Source organism: Sus scrofa, chromosome 3 (genome assembly GCF_054392235.1).
Source record: "Sus scrofa isolate SSC_HxYL_T2T_F1_AM1 chromosome 3, Sscrofa_HxYL_maternal_Yorkshire_Landrace_v2.0, whole genome shotgun sequence".
NCBI classification, from domain to species: Eukaryota; Metazoa; Chordata; class Mammalia; order Artiodactyla; family Suidae; genus Sus; species Sus scrofa.
Window position 1 is genome coordinate 109,758,635 of NC_139385.1, and position 15,767 is coordinate 109,774,401.

General features: G+C 46.9%; 1 long non-coding RNA gene and 1 other non-coding gene across 11 annotated transcripts in view; both read right to left on the reverse strand.

Annotated features, from left to right (window-relative positions):
* Nucleotides 1-2,571, reverse strand: part of LOC106509843 (uncharacterized) — a 148,817-nt gene extending 146,246 nt beyond the window's left edge. For 6 of the 10 annotated variants that reach the window (XR_014842058.1, XR_014842057.1, XR_002342751.2 and 3 more), the window contains exons 1-2: nucleotides 1,207-1,407; nucleotides 311-373 (exon numbers count right to left, since the gene is read on the reverse strand). This is a non-coding gene — a long non-coding RNA (uncharacterized LOC106509843). Of the gene's footprint in view, nucleotides 1-310; nucleotides 374-1,206; nucleotides 1,408-2,440 lie in introns of those variants that run through there. The other 4 variants (XR_014842059.1, XR_014842062.1, XR_014842061.1 and 1 more) reach the window with 2 other exon arrangements.
* On the reverse strand, nucleotides 2,416-2,508 carry TRNAI-UAU (transfer RNA isoleucine (anticodon UAU)). Its single transcript is given in 2 exon segments — nucleotides 2,416-2,451; nucleotides 2,471-2,508. It is a non-coding gene; the product is annotated as a tRNA-Ile (tRNA).
* Nucleotides 2,572-15,767: the final 13,196 nt, after the last annotated feature.

A 15,767-nucleotide genomic window follows, 5' to 3' on the forward strand; every position in this document is an offset into this window, starting at 1 on the left:
ACCCATCTTCTACTTTGAAGCCACCAAAACATTGCATACAGGCCTAACTCACTAGTTTTATGGTGATACGAGTCCCACCTCCCTAGTATAATATAGGTAGTAATTTATGGTTTTTATAGCATTTTCCAATAATTTTCTGACTTGATCTTTATCACTCATCCCAACCTATAAAAACTCTGTCAAAATCACATTATAACATTGCTCTACAATCTGCCAGGGGTCTGTTTCTTTGTTTGTAATCCACTAATAACCACCTATCTGGTGATTTCTAGATTAAATAGAGCAAGGGTAACTAAATTTAGCTTCTTACCTTCCCACTGCACCATCTCACCAGAAAAAGAGTTGCCCAAACCACCAGCATTCCAGTAATAACCTATAGGGACAGAAACAATATTTAAGAAGAAGAATGGTGTAACCACAAGAGTTGACAGAAAATGGAATGTATTGCCTTGTGAAGAAATGACATTTTGATGCTGGAACTTTTCAAATGGGAGCTAGAGATTTGTAGAGGGGATTCCAACATGGATAGGGAGTTGGGGGGGATGAACCTGCTCTCTTCTCAGCTCTTGGAAGTATCTGACCAGTTCTTGCAGTGATACGCTCTGAAGGTTAAAACATACATTTGGCAAGTGTGACCATTTTTATGCTTTGTAACATTTTAAAATTGATTACCTTTTAAAAAGTAGCTTTCAGCAAATGTTTTTAAAATGCCAACGTTTTCTCCATTGTACAAAGCTGGAAAGAAATCTATACAGTGGAATATTATTCAGCCATAAAAAAGAAATGAAGTACCAACGGGGGTAGGACATGGATGAATCCTGAAAACGTTAGGCTAACTGAAAGAAGCCAGTCACAAAAGACTACATCTTACATGATTTCATTCATTTGAAAGTCCAGAATAGGAAAATGCAGACAGAAAGTAGATTAGTGGCTATTTAGGGATGAGGTGGGGCGAGGGCTAAAGGATACAGGATTTCCTACTGAGCTGATGAAAATGTTCAAAAAATGACTGTGGTGATGGTTGCACCTATCTGCGAATAAACTGAAATCCACTGAATTGTATGTACACTTTAAATGGGTGAATTGTAGGGTATATGAATTACACCTTCCTAAAGATTTTTTTTTTTAATTAAGCAAATTGGGGGAGGGGGGCGCAGAGAGATACTTGCTTCCAGGCTGGCTAGATGTCTAGCAAGGAGCACTCACCATGTGCTGAGGAGGAGCTTATGATAGAAGGGATCTGGTCCAACGAGGAACTGGCCGCCAGGGTAGATGAGGTGGGTGGACTTGCTCACATTTCATGTGGCGTGGGGCTCTTCATTGCGAATCTGGGGCTGCCGTTAGGAGCCGAGAAGACAGACAAGAGCTCCACTCTCCATCTGCTTTTCTCTGAGCTTTCTAGGTCTTGTTTCTCACCACTCCCGGTAGTATTTCTATCCCATGAGTTAACTACTAGCACGTCCAAAAAAACAGCTGAAACCACTCTTGCCGGAGAACGCGTCCAGGAGGCCTCTCATCCCCACTAAGCTTGTTCCCTACTTGGCCCTGCCTCCTGGGAATGTGGAGTACCCACCCACCCCTTGGCAAAGCAGCCCCCGCGCCTCCGAGGAGTGTTCGCGTGCTGGCCGATTTCCTGCTCCCCGGGAGGACTTCTGAACCTGGGACGGTGGCAAGCATGAGAGGACACCCGCCGCTCGGATATCCCTAGAAAACGTCTGTTCTCCGATCTGCCAGCAAATTCCACGACTCCTGACTGACACGCGGGAGAAGGGGCGCAGGGGAGGGGGAGGGAGCGGCCCAGGCACTTTTCCCAAGCTCTGCAAGTCCGCCCAGGGAGCCTTGGAGGCCTGGGGCCTGGATAGGGGAGAAGAGCCTGCGGTCTAGCGGCTCTGCACGTCGGAGGGAGGAGGCCATGACGAGTTAGTAGTAGTTAAAAGCGAGGAGAGCGACCGCTCGCCTTGAGCCCCTGCTCTGGGCCTCGGGCTCCAGCTCCCCGGAGAGGTGGCCCGGCTCGGGCAGCGGCCGGGAACCTGAGCCGGGAGCTCAGGCACGACCCATAGAGAGGGCGCCTGGGATCGTCAGTGACCGAGGCCCAGGGAGGACCCCAGCACCGGTGCAGCGCCCCGGGACCTCCTGTCTGCATCACCGGTACCGGGACCAAGAGTTGGGGGCCGTTAAAGGACATGCCTAGGACGAGGGAGCAGGATGCAAATGTCTGGTTCCAGCGGCTAGGTGGTGAGCGGCGACAACAAGTAGCTTGGAAAGAGAGTAAGAAGCGCCAAAGCTTCCTGTCAGCCTAGAAGCAGGACTGGTAGGCAGCGAGTCAGAGACAGGAACTGAGGAAGCTAAAGAAAAGACTGACGAGATTCCTTAAGCAAGGAGATAAAAGCGAGATGCGGGTATACAAAAGGGTCGTGCTCCAGGTGAGGCTCGAACTCACAACCTCGGCATCGCTCTGCATGTACTGCCGTATAAGTACCGCGCGCTAACCGATTGCGCCACTGGAGCTCCGCTTACCCCGCCTTGCGAAGGCTCTATCAGAGTTCACTCAGGGCCTGTGCGGGCCTCCACAGAGCATGCGCACCAATGGCTCAAGGCTCGGCGGGAGCAAACCCCGACCCGAGACTCCGCAGCTTCCGGCCCGACACCCCCGGGCCGAGGGAGGGAATGCAGAAAGGCTGCGAAGGTCTCCCTCTCTGAAGGCAACATTGTGTGGCAGGGCCCGGAAAAGAGCGCAGCCCGCCTCCCTCGGCAGCGCGGGAGGAGGAGCCTCGGACGCTGCAGGCTGAAACCAGCGCCGCATCCTCCGTGTGGAACTTTTCCTCCCGAGAGCGGACCCTGCGAGCAGCGGACCTAGCCCAGGAGCCAGGGGGAGGCCGGCGGTGGGCCTTGTTGCGAGGGGTGGGACCGAGCGGGGAGGCCTCGGCTTCAGAGACCGCAGATGCCCGGGGCGGCCGCCCCTGCCCCGCACCCTCGCATGACCCGTGAGCTGGGGGATCCCCTCCCCTCTTCCGCGCCGCGCGGGAAAGTCGGCGGGAACGGGAAAACCCAGAATGAGCGAAGCCCGCGCCAGCGGGTGGGGCGGCCTGGGAGCGGCAGGCGGTCAGCCATCATGTCCTTGTCCTGCCCCAAAAGCTTTCTGCTACCCTTTCTTCCATCCTGAGCAGGGTGCTTGGGGCACTCAGGCTGAAGACGTGTCCTTGAAATCGTGTCAAGCCATGGGCATTCCAGGAACACGATGATAGCCCAAGCCTTCCTCAGGTTGCAGGCTAAGCTCCACATGTTTTGTTGGGCCACAGTGTGCATGTTTTGTTTAATTTTAAAGCGAGCTACTAGCATTTAAAATCAAGAGGTCCCATGCAAATATGTGGAAATACATTCCTTTTTTAAAAACCAGAAAGGGTAAACACTGTACCCAGGGCCCAATTATGACTGTCCAGTACCCTAGGCACTTTTGTCCTTGTGGGCCGCTTCCTCCATCAAAAAGAAAAAAAAAATGTTTTAAATGTTTACAACTGCAAAACAAAGACAACTATAATCCAGCTTGGATCTCTTGTTACTTTTTTTTTTTTTTCTGATTTCAAAAAAAATTTTTTTAATGCAAACATTTTTGCAGAGCCTAGGTGCTGTGCCTACTGTCCCCATTTGATAATTCTGCTGCCAACCCGCATCCCTCAGGGAGGGTAGCTGCAACCACCTCCACAAAGTAACCACCATCCCCTCTCTCTCTTCCTCTGGGGTTGCCAGGATTGTCTCTTGGGCCTCTGTTGGTATGCTGGTCACCCTGCTTGGTGACCTCTGCTTTCCTGGGAGAGCCAGAAGAGCCAACAACAGAACACTATGTTTTTTGGAACCAGCATAAGCAGATGATGAGGGCAGAACAAAGATGATGCATAATCACATTTATGGTGACTTGCCCACCTTAACAGGTTGTGTTAGGGTGATGAGTGCAGAGCAGTAGGATTGTAGAAAGCCTTGAAATTCAGAAGGGATTAGAGTGATTGGGCAGATGATGAGGAGACAGGCGTAGGTTCTCTGTAAGGTAGAGGCCTCCTGAAGGTGGTGTGTTTTAGGAAGTTCCATGCCATGTGCGACTGGGTTATACACCCAGAGACAGGTAAGCCTCTCCAGATGGTTTTGTAAACTATGAGAGATGCACATCCAGAGCAGGAGCTCAGAAAAGAAGTGGTCAGCACCCCTGCAAGATCCCAGGAGGCAGGTGGTGGGATGCAGAACTATTTACAACATGCCAGGATTAGTCTTTTGTTTTTCCTCTAGGCCAGGGATCAAACCCACAGCACACGAGCGACCCAAGCCGCTGCAGTGACAATGCCAGGTCCTCAACCCCCTGCACCACAAGGGAACTCCCGGGAGTAGGGCTTCTTGGAGCATGCATTGTCAAGTCCAGGGCAAATCAAAGGCAGCAGAGAGTCAGCCTTTGAAATAAGTGCCTCCCAAAATATGAAACAGGCTATAAAGGTGAGGGAAAGGCAGCACTTGACACAGCCTTTGGGAGCTAAAATACCTTAGTCCCCAAGGAAATTGGGGTTCTAAAGAGGAAACTAGTGGGGGCAACGCCGAACCTAGAGAGGGCAGTGTCAGACCCTCTGCTACCAGAGAAATTTTTCAGCAAGAACCAGTAAGTTTCCTGAGAACTTCAAATCACTTAACCTCATATATTCTAACCCTGAATAGAAATGAACTAAGAGTCTGAGCTGTGGCCCTCCCTGGCTGTGTGATCTTAAGTAAGTCTCTTACTCTTTCTGGGCATAAGTTGCCTGATTTATAAACTGAGGGGTCTACACCAGATAAGAACTTTTTAGCTTATCCTGACTGGAGAATTTCTTTTACCATGTATACGCTTGACAACACCCTGCAACTATTTAATCATTTATTAATTTGTAATGAAGTGGTTTTTAAAATAAAACTTTTAGATATATGTCTAATGTTAGAATAATCTTGAATAATATACATAGTATAAGACTTGTCTTAACCTTTTTCCATTTACCGTGCAATGCAAAATGTTTAATTTCCCTTTAATTAATTATGTCAAGGAAAAGCATGCTTTGCTAACAAATGGCTTTTAAAAGAACTTGTATCATATTGGTCGTAAAACAAATGTATATTAAAATGTATGAAATTTAATGACTCATTGTAGCATGAAAAATAGACACAAACTGCTTTCCTAAATGAATGTTTAGAATTTATGCTTTTTGCACTTTAAAATGGTTTATTTTTACTACTTTCATGGTTTTGTGTCTAAATTATGAGCTAAAACAGAAGGGTTCTGGATGCTTTATGCAAGTGCCATTCTGCAAATAACATGAAGTGGGTATGGCTAGTCTTTATTCCTAATAATAAAAGGCCAAATCGGATATAATGATCACTATATTTTCTCTTTTTGATTTTTGTTTCTGACATAGAAGATAAACATTTTGATCAGCCGAAGGCAATTTGCACATCTAGTGAATGAAGATCATCTTGAGCCAAATTTGTAGAATTTTCAATTTATGGTCTTCTTTTACTTTATTTCAGCAAAATTTTTATATTGCCTATTTTTAGCCAATGTTCCATTTTGATTATACATGAAGGAGTATATGATTTTAAAAAGTCACTGTAGAGGAGTCAAAACGCACACCTGGGACCCACCTCTGCAACTGAGTCGTATGCACACCTCTGGTGTTCAAGGACCACTGCAGGTGCTGGGCAACAGGCATTCAGAGGCTCCCAGAGTGATCCATGTTCATGGGGCAAGAGGTTGTCTGAAGAACTATTTTAATTATTCTTCTTCTAAGCAGTAAGTGAAAAGATCCTCTGCCCCTGTAACAGTGAGGACCATCTCGAACAGCTTTCAGAACCCCTAGGATGTGGCAGCGTCTAAGATCCCTTCCTATCCGAAGAGTCCATGACCCTCACCAGAAAGGACCCTCTGTTTTTCCCTTCGGAGGAGAAAGCTCTAGGAAAGGGTGATGCAGATTTGAAGCAATTCTACATGGAGCTTGATGATAATTTGGGGAAACACAGACTCCCTTCACTCTGAATTGAAGCTTAAATATAGACACGGTGAGAGCCTGTCAGAAGAGAAAAAATTTTTAAAGATCGGCCGCACCCAATGTAGGGAATCGTGTGAGGAAATGGACATTGTTCAGTTTTGTTCAGTTTTGTTTTGAAGACAGTTTAGCAGAATCTATCGAATATATGTCATTTGACCCAACAGTTCCACTTCTAGGAATCTCCTATAGAGACATTCATATGTGTGAACAAATATATGGTATTTCATCAACTCTAAGTTGCTCTAACCTGTAAAATGTATCATTATTTTGTGCAGCATTTTAAAAGTGAGCTTTCATGTCAGACGTTTTATTCTATACTTGTTAAAAGAGCTCTTTTAGACAGACTCCGACATACATTTTTAAAATTATATGTTGCTCTTGAGAACTACTGCTTTCAGCTCAGCTTTTCAGCCCCTTACTTTCTCCCACCTACGAACCGGCCAACGCTTCAAGAAGGAAGCAGCTCAGGCTGCCTCGCTCGTCTCAGTGCACTTCTCTTCTCCCCAAATCTTGGCCCCCCAAAACCTGGCCTGCCTTCAAGCAGACCTGTGTGTTGTTGTGTTTCTAGCTACTATGGGTGGGAGGATTTGGATAGAAAATGATGTCAAGAGTTAGTGTGACCACGTACTGTGTCCTCCGAACAGGGACGTGTTTGCGAGCGAAAGGGGGCGCTGTTCGTCACAGTGGATCCACGGGCAACCAGGAGTACAGGGCTGCCCTCACCACAGCCCGCTTGGTACCGCTCTGCTCTAAGTGCATAAATACGTAAATAGGAACGAGTCCCTGTTAAAACTTATTTAATTATGAGAACGACGCTGGGGTGTATGCCAGCTGTTGGTGCTGGTCTGCTCTCCGTACACCGACTCTGCGCTGCTCTGTGACCCGGCCAGCCAGAGCCATGCTTTGGCCTCCCCGGGGAGGGGGCGGGAGGAACACTGCAGGGCCTTCCCCGCTGCAGCGCTTTTCTTGTGGCTCGTACAGCACAGCTGCCAGTGGGCGGCTTCCAGTCAGATTTTGTCATCACCCAGCACAGTCTCCTGCTTGCCAACCCCAGCTTGCAGCACCTCAGCAAACCTCTCTGCCATCCAGCAAGCCCCCACCACGCCCCTACCAATGAGTTGCGAGCATCAGCTTTGGCGGGGAGGGAGCGCCTTTTCCAAGTTTATCCTTCCGTGGGTTCTTCTGTCATCTCTGGAGGTAGCTGCTGCTCCCTTTATCCCTTATTTCTGTATCCTTTAGGGTTCCACTTACCTCTCTTAACAGTTAGCCTCCACGTAGTAGCTAGCTGTTCTTTATATTGAATTTTCCTTGTTCAAATTACTGGTGTGGTTTCTGCCTCCTGACTCGATCCTGGCTGGATCCTACGTCTTTCTTTCACTTGCCATATAAGAACAAAACCTTTCGAGGAATAGAGAACACAGCAGTAGGTGAGTAAGAATTACACACTTACACAGTGCTTACCCTGTGCCAGGCACTGGTCTAAGAACTTTACACCTTATGGACTAATTGAATCCTCATGCCCACCCTATGGAGTAAGCAGTAGTAATATTTTCTATTACACATGAGGAAACTGAGGCACAACTACCTAAGTAAGTTGTAGAGCCAGGATTCAAATATAGATTCTGGTACTTAAGAGTCCAGGCCCTGGAGACCCATGAAGGGTCACCCTCAGGAGAGGCACTGATCCCAGCTCACAGAGACACTGCATGATGGTGGTCAACGGGTTCCAACTTGAACTATGGGAAAGATCGGACAGAACAAGGACCTCTAGAGAGATGATGATAGGATCCAGGTATGCTGGGCCCGCAAACAAATGTCCAAAGCCCTCATGCTGAGATGCAGTAGTTCCTCTGTCAGTTCTGGCAACAGCTGAATCCAAACCTACTGGACCAGGTACAGGACGGCAGGTCTTAGAGACGAAGCACTGATAATGATGGGGTTCTTCTCTTTGAGAGGAGGAAGAGTCTTAGCAGAGGCAGCCAGGGAACTCTGGTGTTCGAGTAACATTCAGGACTGTCCCTAGGTCAAAATTTTGGAGTAAGAAAACACACCCTGTGGGACTGAAGGAAGATAATGAACTGGAGCCTTTGTTCATGTCTCTCTTCAGCCAACAACTGACTGAGTGGCTTCAATAATATTTCTTTACATGTATACACCACAGTTGGTTAGCCATTCCCCTGTTAATACGTCTTGGGTTATGTTCAGAGTTATTAGAAACAAAGCTGCTGAGAGCACCCTTGCACAAGTCCTCTGTTTTCATTTCTTTTCAATCAATACAGGAGTGGGATTGCTGGGTCATAAGGTAGGGTTTTGTATAGCTTTTTAAGAGCATTTTTTAATTGTGGTAAAATATACGTCCGTTAAATTCGCCATTTTAAGTGTACAATTCAGTGGCATGAGGTTCATTTACATTATTGTGCAACTGTCACCACCATCTATCTCCAGAACTGTTTCGTCATCCCAAATGAAAGTCTGTACGGATTAAACAATAAACTCTCCATCGCCCTTCCTTTAGGCCCCGGTAACCATTCTGCTTTCTGTCTCTACAAGTTTGACTATTCTAGGTAACTCATATAAGTGGAATTGCCACAGCATTTGTCCTCTTGTGTCTGGCTTATTTCACTTAGCATAGTGTTTTCAAGTGTTTCCATGTTACAGCCTGTGTCAAAATTTCGTTCCCTTTCCATTGTATGTACAGACCATATGTTTCGTATCCAGTCATCAAGCAGTAGACACTTAGGTTGCTTTCATCTTTTGGCTATTGGGCATTATACTGCTATGAAGATGAGTGCACAAATATCTGCTCAATGTCCTGCTTTCACATCTTTTGGATATATATCTGAAAGTGGAATTGCTGGATCAGGTGGTAATTCTGTTTACTTTTTTGAGGAACTATCCTACATCTTTCGCAGCAGCGACACATCATTTTACACTCCCACAAGTAGTGTACAAGGACTCCAATTTCTCCACATCTTTACCAAGACTTATTTTCTGTTTGTTTGGGGTTTTCTTTTTAGTAAGAGTCATCCAGTTGGGTGTGAAGTAGTATCTCATTGTGGTTTTACTTTGCATTTCCTTAATAATTAGTGCTGCTGAGCATCTTTTCTTGTGCTTATTGACCATTTGTGTATCTTCTTTGGGGAAATGTCTATTCAGATCCTTTGCCCATTTTTAACTAGGTTGTTTGGTTTTTGTTGTTGAGTTTTATGTGTTCTTTATATATTCTGAATATGAATCCCTTACTAGATATATTATTTACAAATGTTCTATCCATTTGTGGGTTCCCTTTTCATTCCCTTGATAGTGTCCTTTGATACACAAAAGTTTTTAATTGTGATGAATTTCTATGCCCTTAGTTTTACAAGGAACTGTCAGATCCTTATTTCCAAAGTAGTTGTGCCATTTTATACTCCCACCAGCAACACTGAGCATTCCAATTGCTCTACATCCTTGTCAGCGCTTGGTGTTGGCAGTCTTTTTCATTTTAGCCATTCTACTGGGTGTGTAATAGTATCTCCCTGTAGATTTAATTTGTATATCCCTGATGACTAATGGTATTGAGCGTTTTTTGACGTGCTTATTGGCTATTTGTAAATCTTTTTTTTTTTTTTTTTGTCTTTTCTAGGGCTGCTCCTGCGGCATATGGAGGTTCCCAGGCTAGGGGTCAAATCAGAGATGTAGCCGCCGGCCTACGCCAGAGGCACAGCAACTCAGGATCTACGCCGCGTCTGCAACCTACACCACAGCTCACGGCAACACAGGATCCACCTTAACCCACTGAGCAAGGCCAGGGATCGAATCCGCAACCTCATGGTTCCTAGCCGGATTCGTTAACCACTGAGCCACGACAGGAACTCTGAAAATCTTTGTGAAATGTTTGTTTGAATCATTTTGTTGGGGTTTTTTTCCAGTTCGTTTTGCCTTTTTTGACTTTTGGGTTTTGATCATCCTTGAAATTAAGCTGTAGAAGTGGCTGATAATTCCTCAATTTCCTCACCTATAAGTAGCAAGTATGAATTCCCCCATGATACCTGGGCCACAAGAAATGCTAAGCTCAGCCACTGTCCACAGTGCCCTGGACTCATAAATGCCTACATATGTCCACGCCCATCCAGGGCATGTGGGATCCATCAGGGGAATGCTGTGGGGTGATGGGGGGAATGGGCCATGGGATGTTGGGGGGAAGGGGCAGTGGGATGGCTAACACTGAGTGATTTGAAGGGAGGTAGCATTCGTGGCCCCCAGCAAAGGGAGGAAAGAGACCTGTGGTCTCTAGAATATTATCTCTACAGGAGGAAGGAGGGAGGAGAGGGAGGTGGAAGAGCCCCCGGCCCTGCAGCCAGAACAGTGGAAATGTAGCAGATATATAACCCAAACTGAAAGCTCCTAGCAGAGCTGGTCTGTGAATGTCTCCCCAAGGACTTTCTGCCCCGTGAGGCGACAGAGAGACGTAAACTTCCAGCTCTATTTGCAGAGAGCCCTGAAAAGCGGACATCCCAGGGCCAACAGCCAACTTGGATCGCACTAAAGAGGCAGGATGTTGGAGAGTTAACCCCTTTTACTATTTGATGACCAAGCTTAGAACCTAACCCTCTTTGACTTGCAAATCACCACCACAAAGAAATCTCTTAATGAAGAGAATGAAGCTTATAAAAACATATCAGTCAGGAGACAGAAACCAAGCCATTATGTAAGAGAGAACTGTTTACTACATTTAAAGTTGTAGTGAAGTCCAAAAAAAAAAAAAAAAAAAAAATCTGTAGTATCACAGAAGCGGTAAATGTAAGAAGCAATTACTGCCCACCTAGGGCTGAGGGAACCAATAAAGTTGAATTACGAAAATCTGGAAGATGGAGGAAGACGTCTGCAGAACTGAAACTCGGACCTCTGAGGGGACACACCAGCTGCTGGAACTGGTATCTCTGATGGGGTCACTTTTAAAGGGGATTCTGCCAGGAACTGGAAAAACTGCAAATTGGATTTGAAGGAGCCAAGGTGATGAGCCCAGAAGCCAAGGGAGACAGGGGACAGACAGGAAGGAGCAAGTCCCTTCTCCCTTCTCAGCCCTGCAGCCTCCCTCTGTTACCTCCACTTTGCAAGGCCTAATGGAACCATCTGGCAAAGCGTTAATGAAGTTTGCAGAATCCCAGCCCCTGCATCACAACGCAGAATACAGAAAGTGAGTTAGGAGCTGAGAGACAACTTAATAACTGGTTAATATGTTCAGAAACACATTGAGACATCTAGGTATTGCCTGGATAAAACTTTTAAATAATAATCTAAACAACATCGACATAGAAGTCGCCAGTAGGGAATTCAGTCTTGCCCAGATTCTTTTGTTCTTGACTTGGTCTTGGGGTGGCTATAGGTGCTGATTAACAAGACACATTATTAGAAATCTATAAATCTAAATATATGTGTGTATTTAAAGACTAACTACTTAGATACATAGATATAGAATTCAGAGGTGGGAAATGGGTCAAAAAAACTTGGTCAAGGAGTTCCTGTCATGACTCAGTGGCTAACGAATCTGACTGGCATCCATGAGGATGCAGGTCTGATCCCTGGCCTTGCTCAGTGGGTTGAGGAATCAGCATTGCCGTGAGCTGTGGTGTAGGTGGCACACACGGCTCAGATCCTGCATTGCTGTGGCCAGTGGCTGCAGCTCCGATTTGACCCCTAGCCTGGGAAACTCCATATGCCTCAGGTGCAGCCCTTTAAAAAAAAAAAAAAAAGCAAAAAAACTTGGTCAAAACCCAGGTGTAGTGGAACCTGGCTCACTACCTCCCAAGCATCATTTGCAGACTTTCACCCCTCCCCCATGAACACACACTTTGAGGGAAGCCAACTCCACCTCTAGCTTCAAATACAGATTTTAATTTGACTAAATCAATCTGAGTATCCCTCTCCCTTCATTCCAGTAACTGCTGCAGGGGTGGGCATTTGAACCTTGTATTGCCAGTAACACATCTGGTTGTCACCTGGGGGCCATTCTGCTCCCCCCAGAGACATTTGGCAATGTCTGAAGACATTTTTGGTTGTCCCAACTAGGGGAGAGCTGATGGCGTCTAGTGGAGAGAAGCCTCAGATATGCTAAACATCCTGCAATGCAAAGGCCACTCCTGTAACAGATATTCACCCAAAGGGTCAATGGCGCCAAGGTTTGAGAACCCCTAGTCTAAAGGAAAAGCTGTGGCTAGTTTACATCCCTTGTCCCCTCGGGGCACTAGACTTGGGATGAAGCTGATGCTGCAGGGAGCAGATGTGAGGAATGGAAAGAACCAGGCTCCATGATGACACCGCTAGGTCACGGGCTCATTCTCTCTCCAGGTATCCAGTCACATATGCCTTTAACTTTCAACTGGTTAAGCCACTGTTTAACTGGGGTCTTTATTATTTGCACCCATGAGCATCCAGATAAACTAGGAAAGAGAGAATGCTTGTATAACACAACAGGTTAAACTAATAGAAACCTTTAGAACGACATTCTAGGAGTTCCCATTGTGACTCAGCAGTAACAAACCTAACTAGTATCCATGAGGATGGGTCTGGCCTTGCTGTGGGTCTGGCCTTGCTGTGGCTCTGGTGTGGGCCGGCAGCTGCAGCTTGGATTCAACCACTAGCCTGGGAACCTCCATATGCTGCAGGTGCAGCCCTAAAAAGCAAAAAAAAATAAAAATAGAACTACATTCAAAGCAGAGAATATACATTCACAAAAATTGACGAAGCTGCAAAGGAAATTGTAACACACGCCTCCCCCCCAAATAATATGCAAACCATCTTCACTCACCACCATGCAATAAAATGAGAAATAAAAACCAAAAAAAAATGATAGCCAAACCAAAAAACCCCTCAAATCAACCATATGTCTAGAAATTTTAAAACAGACTTATAAATAATTCGAGTTAAAGGGAAAGCAGGACCAGAACCAGATTTCCAAGTAACCAGTACAGTTCACGATATAGCCCTTTTATTCATATTTGTTCTTAAAAATTTGCTGAATTGTAAGAAAATGAGAGAAAGTGGGAGAGAGAGGGAGGCAGCCACAGACCAAGGTGGGCTGGGATAGGGATCAGCTGGAGAAACCAGTTCTGTCAATTGAGACATCGAAGTGATCAGACTGTTAGCAGCAGCCAGGCTCAGAAACATCTACTGGTTTCAGGCAGCTGGGTAGGCCACTGTCATCCAGGGGAGACCAGAGCCAGGTACCAGCAAGCAGGACAGGCTCTGATGAGCTCCGGTCCAAGGGCAGAGACTGCTTCTGACTGCATGGTGACGATGAGCTCCTGCGTGCAGAGAGGAGAGCGGGCTGCTGCGAGCTGCTGCGAGCTGGTAAGGTCCAGAAACTAACAGGAACCCATGGGACCGTAACTGGAAGGAGTCCAGATGGCTGCGACTAAACAATGCCAGAACACCAGATGAAATTTGAATTGTTGATTTTCTGAACATCGGAGTCAAAATGGTGCCCAACACCAAAGTCAAGAGGCTTGCCAGTTGAATAGACACCGTGTTTTATCCGTGCCGCACAAACCAAATGGCATATTTGACAGCGACTATGCAGCAGATTTTTTAGCCTGTAGTTAGGGTTCATCTAGGTAGTTCAGACCCCAAGCTATCACTTGTGGCCTCAATTATTCACGTTTTTTGACTAGTTTGATTAAAATCTAGGGTAACTGTCATTCTTGTCTTTGAACTACATGTCAGAACACCTGTTGGGCTGAAATCATGGAGGGTTTTTTTTCCTTTTAGTGTGAGGCCATTCATGCCGTCACCTACCTACCCACCTGTCCATCCATTTAACAAACATCCAAAGCATACCTCACACGTCATAGATCCTTGGTGTTTCATGTGTCACTGTTTACATCTCCTCTGATTACTAGTAGATGGGAAAGGTAAAGAGTATGGTTTGACTTATTTTCATGCCAAATAGATTCTAGAAGGAAATGCTCAGGGAAAAAAAAAAGTTCTAAATAAATAACTCAAAAAAAAAATAAAAAAGGATCCTTCTGTGTAGCACTGGGAACTATGTCTAGTCACTTATGATGGAGCATGATAATGGGAGAAAATAGAATATGTACATGTATGTGTAACAGGGGTCACCATGCTGTACAGCAGGAAAAAAAAGTTGCATTGGGAAAATAGCTATTCCAAAAAAAAAAAAAAAAGGAAAAAAAAGAGGGAGAAAGGAGGGGGAAAAGGGAAGTGCATGTGGAGAGGAAACAGAGCAGGCCCAGCAGCAGAGGGAGGTGTCGATTTGCCCCTGTATCTGAGGGTGCTGAGACACCCCACCCACCCCACGCATCAGGGAGGGGCAAGATGAGATGAGAACGAGGATCGGAGGAATTTCCATTTTTTTTTTTTTTTTTTTTTTGGTCTTTTTAGGGCTGTCCTCCAGCATATAGAGATTCCCAGGCTAGGGGTCTAATCAGAGCTGTAGCACCAGCCTGCACCACAGCCACAGCCACAGCCACAGCAGCACCAGATCTGAACCTCGGCTGCGACCTACACCACAGCTCATGGCAATGCTGCATCCTTAACCCACAGAGGGAGGCCAAGGATGGAACTTGTGTCCTCATGGTTGTTAGTCAGATTCGTTTCTGCTGAGCCATGACAGGGAACTCCCCAATTTCTCAAACTCTGCCATCTGGATTCTGGTGCCAGAGCCTGAGCTGTTCCTTCTCCCCTGCCTCTCCCCTACTACCTCCACACTCCACCCTCTTCACACACACACACACACACACACACACACACACACAGTTTTCCTAGGAATTGTGAGTCAGGAAGAAAGAAAAAAGTAGGGGAAGAAGAACATAGGGGTCTGTGGTTCTTTCCCCCATTAGGGCCTTTCACCCTGGGTTGGAATCATAGCTCAGGTTTGTTTGCCCTCCCCACCCTGAACTCCAGGCTCCTGAGGTCCTAGTGTTCGGTTCTTCCTCTGTAAAACTCATCATAAATTATCGTGTGCTTTGAGTCTGTCCCCAAGACGTGGAAGGAGATCAGTACAGTGCCGGGCACCTCGTCGGTGCTACACCTGCCACTTGCGAGCGTGGGTGTGGGGACCGCGCCCTCCAGCCCCGACCGGCCGGTCCCTGCTGTGCATCCCCCCCGGGCTCCGAGCTTTGCTCCCACCGCTGCTCCTTGCGTCTTCTCCCAAACTAGTCACAGGCAGAGCAGAGCGAGCGGCACCTAACAAATCTTCGGGCTCTGACAGATCCTCGTGAGAGGACAGGGAACTAACATCAATCGGGGCCTATGGTGGCCGCTATGCAACCCTGAGATGGCTGTGTAGACGCTCCCAGTTTTCAGATGAGAAAACTGAGGCCTCAACCCAGCGCCATCCCCCTGTACTTTGGCGCTTGGGTTTCCAAACCCACCTTCTCCCTCTTACAGGTTTTCTTTGGGATCTTTCTGGGGCCAGGCGGAAAGTCTGGAGACAAGGGACCAGGAAGGTTCTGAATCCTGTGTCTTACGCCTGGATCTGGCGCTCAACTCCCGCGCGGGAGGGCAGGGCGCCGGGTCCGTGCGGCAGGGAAGCAGGGCGCATGGGCCATGGGGCCTGGCAGGGGCAGACTGGGCGGGCCGGAGGGCAGAGGGCTCTAGACCGAAGTCCGAGAGAGGCCACAGCGGGTCCGGGGGCGTTGCCCCGCCCTTTAACCCCCGGGACACTAATTAACCAAGCTGCCAATAGGCGGCTGCGCGGAGCCGCGCCCCTCC